The sequence below is a fragment of the Pongo pygmaeus genome, chromosome 11 (genome assembly GCF_028885625.2).
Source record: "Pongo pygmaeus isolate AG05252 chromosome 11, NHGRI_mPonPyg2-v2.0_pri, whole genome shotgun sequence".
Taxonomy (NCBI): Eukaryota; Metazoa; Chordata; class Mammalia; order Primates; family Hominidae; genus Pongo; species Pongo pygmaeus.
Genome location: NC_072384.2, coordinates 65042102 through 65057333, shown reverse-complemented (window position 1 = coordinate 65057333; position 15232 = coordinate 65042102). Strand labels below are relative to the sequence as shown.

Sequence of the window (15232 nt, the reverse complement as noted above, 5' to 3'; positions counted from 1 at the left end):
TTTTTATTTTCTTGTAGATAGGATAGCATACTATAGTGGTTAACAGTGCGGGCACTGGAGTTTGAGCTGGTTTTAAGTTTTTAATGCCAGCGTTTATAAGCTGTGTGGACTTAGATAAGCTACTTATCCCCTTTGCATCTCAGTTTCCTTATCTTTCACATAAGAATAAACTCTGCTAGGACTACCATTCCTACTCACCCCATATGTTGTTTTGTGAGGATTAAATGATATGATGTTTCAAAAATATTCAACACTAAAATGAAGGATCAGACGCAAGAGGGTTATTGGTAGTACTGTCTTGTATAACTTTCATCTTATTATCTCTTTTTTATGTGAATTTGAAATGTATTTTAAAAATGTATTTTAAGATAATCTTGAACATTTTTAAAGGTGTCTTAATGCACATACATTGCCAGATTAATTAGATACTCGTGAAATTAAAGAAATTAATTTACAATGAAATAGATTCAAAGGCAATTATAGTTTTATATTAGGAAGAATATTTTTCATTTTATCATATTAATAGGTCAAAATAGGACTACCTTGCTATGTACTATTGAGAATCTGATACAACTTTACACTCATTATTAATTAGAAAGAATTAATGGAAAAATATCTCCTTAATTTAGGACAAAGTATATCCTATGACTAAATTAAAGGTGAAATGGTGGAGGCATTTCCATTTTTAAAGCACTATACCCTTTCTAGTACCCAAAAAGCCTTTCAGAACATATAATTACAAAATCCCATTATAGTAGAAACAATTGTTAAAAACTTAGCAGGGAATATGCATTGCAAAAAGAAAAACATAAAATTCTGCTGTGCATAAAATAATAGTTAAATACAAAAAGATATCTAATGTGTTGCCTAAATTAATCTACATATTTAATGTAATTCCAATGGCATAACAAGTTTGTTTATTAGCTTAAAAATATTCTTCTAACATTTAAATAATAATCACGTGAGATAATGTTAAACTTTAAGAGTATGGTAGTATACTGTTTTTCTGTTAATAGTGGTGGGTTAGGTAAAATTGAGAACTCTCATCTGAGATAATAAAATCTACTACAAAGCCATAATATAACACTAATGTTGGTTTTAAAATAACCAGAGCATGTAATAAAAAGAAAACCATAAACAATGATCACACTATATGTGATAATTTAGCATAAGAACAGAATTACAAATAAATAACAAATAATATATTATTCAATATATGATTTTAGGAAAACAGGAAAATTATCTCTAAATTTCACACAACGTGCCAATAAAATTTTCAAATGGACTAAAGGTTTAAATACATATAGAAATTTATGAAAATCCTAGAAACAATTATTTGTGTACAATTGATCTTTGCAAGAGAAGTTTGCCTAAACAGTTCCTAAAGCTAAATTCATAATATATTTGACAGTACAGATATATTTCACTAGCAAACATAGAGTTAGAAGAAAAATGACAAAATAGGAAAGATATTGTGTATGCAAACACCAAATAACTAATCCTTAATATTATAAAACAATGAAAAAGAAAATCACCATCATAATAAAAACCTGGATACGCAATTCACACACATACACACACACACATACACAAGGCAAATGATTAAATACATAAATAATTAGCTTCCTAGAATTCAGAGAAATTCAAGTGCAAACATTGGTATATGTTTTCACTAATCATATTAATCTATGTATGTATGTGTGTGGGTCTATAATGTAAGCATATATGAATGTATTTATACATACACAGTGAGAGAGAGAGAGAGAGACAGGGGAAGAGAGAGAGAGAGAGCTGGTGGCAGGGGGGAGAGAGAAAGAGAGATTCAGACAGACAGAAGACAGAGAGAAAATACCGAATCAGTTTTGGTAAGGTGTTTGGTAAGGTGTTGAGGAAATATGCACTCACATATTAGAAGTGGGCATATACATTGGTAAAGCTTTCTGTAGGGCAATTAAAAACAACACCCTTTTAATTATGATTTCCACCTTTAGAGATTTGCTCTAAGATTAATCTACAAGTAAGTCATAAACAGCAATAATCATATTGCTGGAAAATTCTAGAAAACTATTATAATAACAAAATAGATCTAGTTAGGATAAAGTATATAAAAATAAATTGTGAAAATATATATAGATTTTTAAAAACACTCAGAATTCTACTACTTTTTGAATATTACCATCTATAGAAAATGTGTGTTTTTCTTTTTCCTTCTGGATCTCATTATACCACATATTTAAGATTTTATAAAAATTGATGAAATTAATATAATTTTGCAAACTTCTTTATAAATGTGAATATATTTTTATGTCAATAGATACATTTATTCAGCTGTTTTTGTTGATTATATAATAATTAATTATGTGGATTTTCCAAAGATTATTCAACTAATTGCATAGTATGTAGGTTCTGTATACTTTTTCACCATAAAAAAAAATACTGCAAAAATCATCCTTAAAGCTAAAACTTTTTTCTACATTGCAGCTTTTTAAAGAAAGAAATGTTAAATACATCAGTTCTAAATATTTCAATGTTCTAATTTACTAATAAATGAGAACGCTGAATTCTGATTTAGTAATAAATTGAAAGGTTAATGAAACTATATGAGGAGTTTGGGAAGTTACCTAGTTCAGACTGGCAATAGTGTACGTGTAAATTGGAATCTTCATGAACATCTGATATGAAAACTTTTTTTCAATAAATCTCGACCTGTTGAAGGAGACCCTAATTGTATTTAACAATCTTAATAATTGCTCTACAATTGGCCTATTTCAGTTGACTCATGATATACTTAAGATGAAGAAAATATTTCATCAATTGAATCTTTTTTAGTAAAAAGTCATGAACATACCAATCAAAAATAAACATATTTAGCAACTAAAGTAAGGAGAATTAAATGAGATAATTTGTTTAAAGCATTGAGCACAATGCCTGCCAAATCATAAACTGCTCAATAACACTCGCTATTCTGATTACCCCCATTCAGCAATGTGGGGGAAATATAGGACAAAGGTCCTGCCATCAAGGAGCTTAAAATAATTGTAATTACAAATTTCAACCATTTCCATACTCTCACTACAAAGCTACTACAGAAGAGCTACTCTGTTGAAAATGATAATGTTAATGTAGGCTGTGTTTATCCTTTTTGGACTCCATTCTTTTATTTTTCAATGAAACATTTGTTTATCAGACTTTGAAGGGCATTTTAAAAACATATAACTTTTCTTATTAATGTTCATGAATTACTTAGTTAACTTAACTCCCTAGGTTTCCTTTTGCAGCCTCTCTAGCTTTATGCCTATTTATAAAAATCTAAGCCAAAAGTATGACATCTGTCTTATGTAACCATGATCTTAGCGTAGCATTTCATTATAACTGATTAATGACCACTATAATGGGAAGCCTAATCATCAATCCTTTTGGCAAGTAAAGAGTTCTTGAAATATATATCTATAAATGTATATATATCTGGAATATGTGCTAATCTCTCCAAGCCAAAATGATGGTTGTCATAGAAACAGCAAACAGTAGAAAGTCGGATCTGACAGAGCAAGAAGATAATGGACAGCATCTTTGGAGGAAATCATAAAATAGGACAGGCTATGTTGGAAAAATTATATATAATATTAATTTCCATGATTTCTTCCAAACCAAGGTTCTCAAAGATGGAATTAAATACCCTAGGCTCTGATAAATTTAAAGTGTATACATTTTCAAAAATGTGGGAGTTGTAGGCATTAGAACAAATTTCAAGATCAAATATAAATAACGGCCAGGCACAGTGGCTCACGCCTGTAATCCTAGCACTTTGAGAGGCCTAGGTGGGAGGATTACCTGAGGTCAGGAGTTCAAGACCAGCCTGGCTAACATAGTGAAACCCCGTCTACACAAAAAATACAAAAATTAGCCAGGCATAGTGGCACATGCCTGTAATCCCAGCTACTCAGAAGGCTGAGGCAGGAGAATCACTTGAGCCCGGCAGGTGGAGGTTGCAGTGAGCCAAGAATGCAAGATTGTGCCACTGCACTCCAGCCTGAATGACGGAGTGAGACTCTGTCTCAAAATATATATATGTGTGTGTGTGTGTGTGTGTGTATATATATATGTATACATATATATACACATATACATATATACATATACACATATACATATATGTGTGTATACATATACATATATACATATGTATATATTATTTATACGATTTGTAAGTAAAATATGTGCATTTTCCATCTCACATGCTATTTCCACCAACATTATAATCCAATGGCATAAAAATATGTAACAGTTTACGTATTTTGCATATCTACATGACACAATTAATGGGACCCACCACAGACTGGGTCTCACCATGGAAATATCTAGTGCTTTTAGCACTCTATCTAGCACTCTTTACCAGCTTGCATGTTGCTTCTGAAAATTGTTTTAATTGAGTTTGAGTTTTTGGTGTTATCTTTCCTGTTTTTTTTTTTTGGTGATGCTAAGACTGTTGCAGTTGTACATTAAGGATTGTAAAGAGACTTAAGAGTTCACTATATAAATCAAGTTTCATAAAATTTTATTCAAATGTCTAGAACTGTAAATTATATAACTCAGTCTTTACTACTACTCCCTTATTATAATATTTGTGAGATAAAGGCAAATGCAACAAACTGAGAGTCCATTGTAATTTTAACTCACTGCAAATAGTTTTCTATCTGAAAATTAAATGTCATTAAAAAGATGTTTTTCCAAGTTTTTACGTGCTGGTTTTTGGTTGAAAAGCAAGTTATCTTTTTGGTTTTGTTATATTTATTCTGATTGCTCTTTCTTCCTTACATTTAAAAACTATGCTTTTAACCTTAGTCCAGTTCTTAATGGAATTCAGTATTTTTGAGACTTACTTAACTATTCTAGTTCCTGCAAGATCACTGTAGCCGAACATGTAAAACATACGGTACAATAATTCTGTGGCCCTAAATCATTCCCAGCGTATTTACAGATTCCTCAAACAAGAAAGAAGGATTTCTTTTTATATACAAACATGCACTTCCCAGAGTGAAAGGATTAAATATTATTGCAGCCTATTTAGAAATCGCACCAACTCTCTCTCTCTCTTTTTTTTGTTTTAAGCAGGACCATGTTTAATTCCTTCCTGCATTCACTTGCACACAAATACTCTTCCCCCAAGCTGTCAGAAAGCATCAGACTGCCTGATCTGCAAAGTGAATTTCAAAATCTTTTGAGAAACACAAGGACATTTGCTTCAGGCGCTGATTTCATCATCACCATCATAAACAGCAAGTATAAAGCAAGTCAATCTCTGGTATTCAAACCAAAGCTAGAAGATGATGGTACTTTGAAGATGGTTAGTAGAATTTTAATCACCTAAATTTGTTTGGATTCATTTTTCAAGCCATGATATTTTACAGTTGGGCAATCATTTATTTATTGCCTGTGACCACTCCTAGATGGACCCGAAGTAAGGATGTGATTCTCTAACAAGAGGTTCATAAAATACAAACACTCTAAGATTTATTTGTAAATAAATTACACTGTCAGATGAAAATGTTTTGATCACTAATGTGAAGATGGTATCTTTAATATTTAATAGCAACTTTAATTCTTGTGCTCTTTATGAAATGTAGCTACAGTATCAATTCCATCTATGAACATCCTGAGTAAATAATAGATGTGGGAAATTTGGCGGTTTTCTATGATGTATTTTGGATCTCATGCTAATAAACCCATATCCTTCAAATGATGTGAGCGATAGTACCATTAACATCACCAGGACTAACTTTATATTTAGTTTTTCATGACAGCTACTTGAGAGTTAAAACCACTGTGATTGTTGTTTTTCTAGATTCATTGTTATAGATAAATAAAATTTTATTTGAAATTTGGTCCAATTGTGCTTTTGAGTTTAAAGCCAAATTTAAATGAAGTTTGTTGGGAATTAAAACAAACAAGCAAATATAAAATCCAACTCTATCCCAAGCCAGTAAAGTTGAATATAATTACTCCATTCAGTCAGAAGCTGTGACTAAGTGAGTCAAATTGAAATGCAGGGTAAGTGGGTTTCTGAATTCTTGAATTATTGAACAAGTAATGCAAGGTCCTGGAGTTCAAGAGATAGAAAGATATTATCTTTTTTTCAGGGAGTCCAGGATATCCATTCATCCATCTGGCAAAAGTGGAATATACAAAGGTTTTACCTTTAAAGTAAATGAACTAACCCTTGATTTGTTAGCTGCTGTTAAAGATTCACACTGCATACTTCATCTCACCTACTTTTCATTGTAACATTTTCACGTTATCACAAGCAGCATTATGTCACCAAGACAAACCGATTTCCTTCATGTAAATGTAAAACAACATGTTTGCTGTAAGATATTTCCATCAATGTCAGTGACATACAAGGAAAGTCTCAACAATCTGCCCTGTCACTTAGTTACAGAAAGGGGAAGTAAAATGTTCTTTCACACTCAGATTGAATTCTCTGCCCACTATGTCATTTAGCTCATTGAATTTGCCCATAAACTCATCACTAGCACTGCCCTAAAGCCAAAAAAAGGCAATAAGAAATGAGAAGCCAGTTACATTTACCAAAAGATAGATTCATTCTATTTATAAGAGATGCTAGCATCTAAGATACAGCCATGTCTTTCACTTGATTTGTGTCCCACTACTTAGTAGCCAGGCTTGTAACTGAACCATCAGAGAGCCATGTGGTCTGGTAGAGAGGTAGACTCTAGGGATCTACATTAAAGTCCTCTGCCACCAGCTCACATTTTGATTCTTGTCAAATTACTCTTCCTAGACCTTAGTCTCCACATCTGCAAAATAAGGGAGTCAGCCTAGACACTCTCAAAGGTCCTACTAGTTCTCGTAGTCTTTGAATTCAAAATGAGGTTTGACTCTTTACTGTTAGTTTTTGTCTCAGTTATATAGAGAGCATTCAATCTTCTTAAAAACACTAACATGGGTTTTCTTCTTCAATTTTCCCAACTTTATAAAATAATTAATAAAGTTTTGTGTTTGTGATCAGGCTAAGAGTAACCCACAGTGATAGATAGTCCCCCGTAAGTCATATTGCCATTTATTCTTTATCCTTCCTCCCCACTGTTTATCTCAAGTCATGGTTCTGATTACACACTCAATTACAAGTTGTTCAATGATGCATATCACCATTCCCTTCCAGAGGAGTATCAACAAATGTTTCCTTCAAAACCCTTGAAAATTCACAAACAAAAGTACATCAACAACACTACGGGTGCGGGGGGGAATCTCATCAAACTTTGCAGCTGCCTTCTTTAATAGCCTAAGTATCCTCCTCTGACCACAGTGGATATGTATGTGTTTTCTCCTTTCTAGACTAGAGTAATGGTAGTGGAGTGGAGCAGTTAAAACCACACGTCAAAATAGTTATTAAAAAATAAAACCACTCTCCACTATACTGTTAACCTTCCAGGGAACTGTTCAGGTGCTCAGAACAACTGCCTGACCTATAATTTTTCAAACTTCCCTAAACCACCAGAACATCACTTTCATCTGGAAAGCATCTTGAGCCATAATTGTAAGGCTTGATGGTGTTTAAATGAACATTGTAGGTACTTTGTGAACTTACAAGCTATAGAAATCAATAAATGTCTTGCATAGAGAAGTCCTGCAATTGATTTTTCCAGGAGAGAACCAATTTGTAACTTTAGGAAAGTCATAGACATCTAGGAGGTTGTAAGCATGCTGGCGATTTAAAAAAAAAAAAAAATCACAGGGGTGTGGAAAACATTGCACTGCACTGCTAGATGAGGAAGCATCTCAAAGATACAGGGTTTTAAACTGATGATGATTTTTAGAAGTGGCTAAAGGAAAAAAAAAGATTGAGAAATAGTAGGTAGCTCCTGCAGTGCTCTAGGATTTGAAAAAGAAGAGCTCTCCCAAGTACACAGGGAGAATAGGGTATGAATAGAGTGCTCCCAAGGGTCTTGAATGTAAATATGTACTATTGCTTGTCTAAGGGTAAGAATATCCAGTAGACTCATTCTCTCCAGCTTTTAAGATTTGTCAGAAAATAATTTATTCACTCAGTAAAAAACTGCAGCATCTTCCAGTGCTCAGTACTCTTCTAGGCATTTTAGGTAACGGCTCAGTAGGAAAGGCAATATCAGTGCCATCCACAAGGTTACAGTCACTTGGAGCGAGGTGTGAAAAGGCTTTAGATAAATCCCAAACAAAACCTATCTTCTGAAATTCTACTCTCTGGCTGTAACTTTTCTACATAACTGGAGAATCATATCCTGAGAACAGCTCTTGTATTTTCCCTTCTCCCAAATGTTTTTATCTCCTCCTCACTTTTTTAATACTTTCTAAAAGTTTCAAATAAAATAGGTCCTACTGCAGTCAAGAGATAAACATTTTTATTCAAAATTATTCTAACAATGATGGAGAATTATGAATACCAAATAAAATTTTGAATCCTGGGGGAGAGGGAGGAGGATTAAAAATAGGATCTCGGATCACAGAACTACACTGGATGAATTTTTAAAAAATTATACTTAAGTTCTGGGGTACATGTGTACAACGTGCGGATTTGTTACATAGGTATACATGTGCCATGTTGGCTTGCTACACCCATTAAGGCTGTTTTGGTGAGTTTAAACTCCCCAAATACAAATACCCCAGAAAAATAATGCTAGAAAAAAACTATTGTGAAAATAGCCTCTCTTGAATGATACTCTTTTATGTTGAATAATTTTTACCTTTACTCGTAGAATACAACGTTAAAAGGAAGTTTACACCTATCATCTCATGAGGAGTGGGTGAAGGTAAGGGGCTTTCACTTCATTTAGTTTTGCTTTGCTTGTTAACTCTTCTAAAATATAATTTTGAGATTCCTTTTCCCTTAATAATTGAGGTTGAATGAGCACAGAGCTGTTGGAAAAGGATCACTTATTTCACAACCTTCATATGTGCATCTGTTACAAGGACTGCCGTTTGAAAATAGGTAGACTTTTAAGTTAGAACATATCATACTAAGCTAGATGGTATTATTCACATGAACTGCTTGGGAGAAGTATATACATGAAGAAAGCTGCGCTTACTCAAGAGCATGAACTTGGCCTTGAGTCTGAGTTTTACCTGTGTCCAAACAACTATAGGATGTCAAGGCTTTCAAGGCCTTGATTTCATATAAGCAATCTTTTAAAAAATAAACATCATTTTCTCATCTAGGAAGTAAATGTGTTACCCTCAGCACTGTAAATATTCTGTAACTCATTGACCAATCTATAGACATTCAAAATGGCTTAACTGATTAGATTTCAAAAGACAGATTTATTTCAGCAAGCTGAAGACACTCATTAAATTATTTCCAGTTGCTGTCTGCTTACCTCCGATTGGACTCATTTCTGCCTCCTATATACTCACTTCATAGAAATGAGAAGAAGTATACTGCTGAAGTTTAATTAACCAAAATTATGTCATGTTTTACAAATATTTTGATATGAGGAAGAATTTAAGAGCAGATACAAGCCAGTGAATTAAGCTAAAGCCCCCAAGAATGGCCCATGCAACACAATTTAGAGCACAACTGAAATAGAGCTTTAGATACTCACTGGTAAAATCATTAAAACTGAACAACTGACACTATCAACACTCTCAGTACTGTCACAGCTGAAAACTTCATCATCTGATTCCTGCACTGAAGAGCAGGGTGAGGAGCCGTTGACTTCTTCAAACTTCCCCTTTAAAATTCCACTCATAGCTGCGATGCTGTCACATGTACCTGTAACAGGAACAGGAGCAATGAAGCATTGAAATATTTGGCTGCTGATTGCATAGTCAAAGTCTCAAAGTCATTTGTGGGGGCTGTAAATTTTTGAACCACATTATCATATCCATGCAGAAATTATTTTTCCCATAATGTTGGAAAGCATTGAAAACTATTCTACCCTAAGTCGTTATTTTCCTTCTCATTCTGACAACAGTGTCTTATAAGAAAAAGTAAAAATTAAAAATATGAATATATTTGCTGCATAAGGAGATATGGCTTACTGTTTTGAAATGTCAAAATGGGAGTCAAATACACTTATTTGATTTGTTCTAGTAAATCCTGTGTTGTCACTGACAGAGCCAGAGTTCAGAACAAAATAGATCACTCACTTGCATGCTGTCATATCCAGAGCATACTGATTAGAGTATGTCTATCTTGCTTGGGATTTCTTTTTTCTCAGGTAAAAAGGCATCTATTTTCTTGGGGCTCTTTGTCCATCAAAAATCAAACTGGTTGCTAGAAATGGCGATACCTGCAGAATTTAGATGCCTTATCATGTTTCCAGTCAATTTAGAAGAGCTACAGGGAATACTTGAGTCCTATGTCAAGGAGGTTAGCTGAATAGATTTTATACATGGTAAACCAGAGTCCTTAAATCTTTTGTTGAATAAAATATTAATTTAAATCTCTTCACTCTCTGTATTAACATGGTCAGTGAAAGCCAGTCATATGTAGCCTGATACATTTCTTAAAATTTGTTTATGTCAATTTAGATGAATCACTAAACCTGAGAGTAGTAATTTCTTCATAGCTATGTAGAGAAACAGTGAAGGTGAGCATGGGTTGCAAACAAAAATTCCTGCACTGGTAGGTAACCTAGATAAGTAAGTTGGGTCATATGTAACAGAACCATAGTCATCTTAGTCTTCTCTTTTGCCTACAGTTATTTGCAACAAGGATACCAAGAAATATTTCACCTGAAAGAAAATGAAAGCATAAGTACAATAGTAAATGACCTCTTATTCAAGGAGACAGTAGGTAGTAAGAAGTGTGACCTGTGGAGAGCCAGAGAAAGCATGCTCAGGCCAAAGGGTGAAGCTGTTAATTGGGTCCAGGTCATTTTGCTCTATGCTTTCCTTATTTAATCTCCTCTAACTCTGGCCAATGCTCCAGTCATATTCAGATTCTGCATTTTTCTTTCTCTTATTAATTTTGTTTACAAAGTCAAAGGAGCAATTTTTAGACTGCACTGTAATTTAAATCCCAACTTGAACTGGCTCTACAAGATAGCCCAAGATTGGTTTGGATAGACAACTTTGAAGGGTTAACAGACTAGGGAATCAAAACAGTCTCTTCCCCTTCAGCTCAACACACTATCTGAAACCCTCTTGACTAGAGATGCATCAGTTTGGGGAACAAATTTATTTTACAAAAGACACCTGCACAACATATGATATCAAGGAGAGGTGACATCTTAAGCCATCAAATACCAGCATGGTGGTCCTATCTATAACTTTCTGGTAGTAAGAATCAAGTCTAACTGAAGTGACTTTTTTTTTTTAAATAAAGTAGCAAACTAGGGACTGACCACCCTCCTTGTGCCACTCATGGACATCATGCTCACCCTTGATTTTGATGCTAAAATTCCTTGGGGCATATTTATTCCAGGTCTTTCTGTTGACCGGCTTCCTCTGTTTCTTTATTTTCTGCTTCCTCATATCCCCAGCTTATAGATGGCTTTGGCTTCTAACAGACTTACCTCTACCTTATCGTATCATCATATTCTGTTGGCCTCTACGCTGAGCACCAGTGACTCCTTTTTTTTTTTTTTTTTAGGGAATTTGAGTATCATCCTTTGGTCATTTATGCTGTTCTATAGAAAAGAGATCTATTTGTCTGTCATTTGTTTAAGGGCCATTCATTATTCAGTAAACATCTACTGAGCTTTTATTACGTTCCAATGACTATTTTAGATGCTGGGGAGTGACAAAGAAGCAACATCGACAACAAGTTTTGTTTTGTTCTTTTTTTCTTTTCTTTTTTTTTTTTTTTACTGTAATAGTGCTTACTTACTGGGTATTATTAGGGAAAGGAGTAGACAAATAATAATAAGAAAAAATAAATTAAATATATAAACATCGTATGGAGATAAATACTATCGAGAAAAATAAGCCATTAAGTAATATGGTGACTATAGGGTTGACTGAGCAAGAACATTTCATTTTTAGTTGATCAGTGAACTAATGTCATTCCACCAAGAGGTAATAACATGGAGGAGGTGAGGGAACCAACAATTTGGGCTTCTTAGGGAAAAGCAGTCTAGGACAAAGGAATGGTGTGTGCCAAAGCCCAAGAGAGACACAGTGGGTTATAAGGTCAGACGGGGCTTCAGGGCTAGACTGTGTAGAGCCTTCAAGGACTTTGGCTATTTCTCTAAGTGAGATGAAAGCCACTATAGGTACTTAAAACTATAGAATTTAAGTAGTATAGTGCCAAGATCTGGCTTACATTTTAAAGGGACAACTCATTAGCTTGTTATTTCATCAGAAAACAGAGGGTCTACAATAAAGGAGGTAGAAATGATGGGAAAAAGGAAAATCCTAGTAGGGAGGATTTAGTGGCTCTGATGAGCAGTTACAATCAGAAAACCTGACAAGTCACATGGCTGAAGAGGTCAATAGTTCCTTTGAGGTGGGAGTTGGGGAATAAGAATCCAGGAGCTGGTTTTTTGAAAGGATCAACAAAATTGATAGACCGCTAGCAAGACTAATAAAGAAAAAAAGAGAGAAGAATCAAATAGACGCAATTAAAAATGATAAAGGGGATATCACCACTGATCCCACAGAAATACAAACTACCATCAGAGAATACTACAAACACCTCTACACAAATAAACTAGAAAATCTAGAAGAAATGGATAAATTCCTCGACACACACACTCTCCCAAGACTAAACCAGGAAGAAGTTGAATCTCTGAATAGACCAATAACAGGCTCTGAAATTGTGGCAATAATCAATAGCTTACCAACCAAAAAGAGTCCAGGACCAGATGGATTCACAGCCGAATTCTACCAGAGGTACAAGGAGGAACTGGTACCATTCCTTCTGAAACTATTCCAATCAATAGAAAAAGAGGGAATCCTCCCTAACTCATTTTATGAGGCCAGCATCATCCTGATACCAAAGCCTGGCAGAGACACAACCAAAAAAGAGAATTTTAGACCAGTATCCTTGATGAACATTGATGCAAAAATCCTCAATAAAATACTGGCAAACAGAATCCAGCAGCACATCAAAAAGCTTATCCACCATGATCAAGTGGGCTTCATCCCTGGGATGCAAGGCTGGTTCAATATACGCAAATCAATAAATGTAATCCAGCATATAAACAGAACCAAAGACAAAAACCACATGATTATCTCAATAGATGCAGAAAAGGCCTTTGACAAAATTCAACAACGCTTCATGCTAAAAACTCTCAAGAAATTAGGTATTGATGGGACATATCTCAAAATAATAAGAGCTATCTATGACAAACCCACAGCCAATATCATACTGAATGGGCAAAAACTGGAAGCATTCCCTTTGAAAACTGGCACAAGACAGGGATGCCCTCTCTCACCACTCCTATTCAACATAGTGTTGGAAGTTCCGGCCAGGGCAGTTAGGCAGGAGAAGGAAATAAAGGGTATTCAATCAGGAAAAGAGGAAGTCAAATGGTCCCTGTTTGCAGATGACATGATTGTATATCTAGAAAACCCCATTGTCTCAGCCCAAAATCTCCTTAAGCTGATAAGCAACTTCAGCAAAGTCTCAGGATACAAAATCAATGTACAAAAATCACAAGCATTCTTATACACCAATAACAGACAAACAGAGAGCCAAATCATGAGTGAACTCCCATTCACAATTGCTTCAAAGAGAATAAAATACTTAGGAATCCAACTTACAAGGGATGTGAAGGACCTCTTCAAGGAGAACTACAAACCACTGCTCAATGAAATAAAAGAGGATACAAACAAATGGAAGAACATTCCATGCTCATGGGTAGGAAGAATCAATATCGTGAAAATGACCATACTGCCCAAGGTAATTTATAGATTCAATGCCATCCCCATCAAGCTACCAATGACTTTCTTCACAGAATTGGAAAAAACTACTTTAAAGTTCATATGGAACCAGAAAAGAGCCCACATCACCAAGTCAATCCTAAGCCAAAAGAACAAAGCTGGAGGCATCACGCTGCCTGACTTCAAACTATACTACAAGGCTACAGTAACCAAAACAGCATGGTACTGGTACCAAAACAGAGATATAGATCAATGGAACAGAACAGAGCCCTCAGAAACAACGCTGCATATCTACAACTATCTGATCTTTGACAAACCTGAGAAAAACAAGCAAAGGGGAAAGGATTCCCTATTTAATAAATGGTGCTGGGAAAACTGGCTAGCCATATGTAGAAAGCTGAAACTGGATCCCTTCCTTACATCTTATACAAAAATTAATTCAAGATGGATTAAAGACTTAAACATTAGACCTAAAACTATAAAAACCCTAGAAGAAAACTTAGGCATTACCGTTCAGGACATAGGCATGGGCATGGACTTCATGTCTAAAACACCAAAAGCAATGGCAACAAAAGCCAAAATTGACAAATGGGATCTAATTAAACTACAGAGCTTCTGCACAGCAAAAGAAACTACCATCAGAGTGAACAGGCAACCTACAAAATGGGAGAAAATTTTCGCAACCTACTCATCTGACAAAGGGCTAATATCCAGAATCTACAATGAACTCCAACAAATTTACAAGAAAAAAACAAACAGCCCCATCAAAAAGCGGGCAAAGGATATGAACAGACACTTCTCAAAAGAAGACATTTATGCAGCCAAAAGACACATGAAAAAATGCTCATCATCACTGGCCATCAGAGAAATGCAAATCAAAACCACAACGAGCTACCATCTCACACCAGTTAGAATGGCAATCACTAAAAAGTCAGGAAACAACAGGTGCTGGAGAGGATGTGGAGAAATAGGAACACTTATACACTGTTGGTGGGACTGTAAACTAGTTCAACCATTGTGGAAGTCAGTGTGGCGATTCCTCAGGGATCTAGAACTAGAAATACCATTTGACCCAGCCATCCCATTACTGGATATATACCCAAAGGACTATAAATCATGCTGCTATAAAGACACATGCACACGTATGTTTATTGCGGCACTATTCACAATAGCAAAGACTTGGAACCAATCCAAATGTCCAACAATGATAGACTGGATTAAGAAAATGTGGCATATATACACCATGGAATACTATGCAGCCATAAAAAATGATGAGTTCATGTCCTTTGTAGGGACATGGATGAAATTGGAAATCATCATTCTTAGTAAACTATCGCAAGGACAAAAAACCAAACACCACATGTTCTCACTCATAGATGGGAATTGAACAATGAAAACACATGGACACAGG

At 34.8% G+C, this 15232-nt stretch overlaps 1 protein-coding gene across 4 annotated transcripts in view; it reads right to left on the bottom strand.

Annotated features, from left to right (window-relative positions):
* The window catches only part of CSRNP3 (cysteine and serine rich nuclear protein 3), a 218758-nt gene that overhangs the window by 185165 nt on the left and 18361 nt on the right, over nt 1–15232 (bottom strand). For 3 of the 4 annotated variants that reach the window (XM_063647603.1, XM_063647601.1, XM_063647605.1), the window contains exon 2: nt 9594–9763. The gene's annotated coding sequence lies outside the window, so the exon portion shown is untranslated. Of the gene's footprint in view, nt 1–9593; nt 9764–10140; nt 10166–15232 lie in introns of those variants that run through there. The other variant, XM_063647602.1, reaches the window with a different exon arrangement.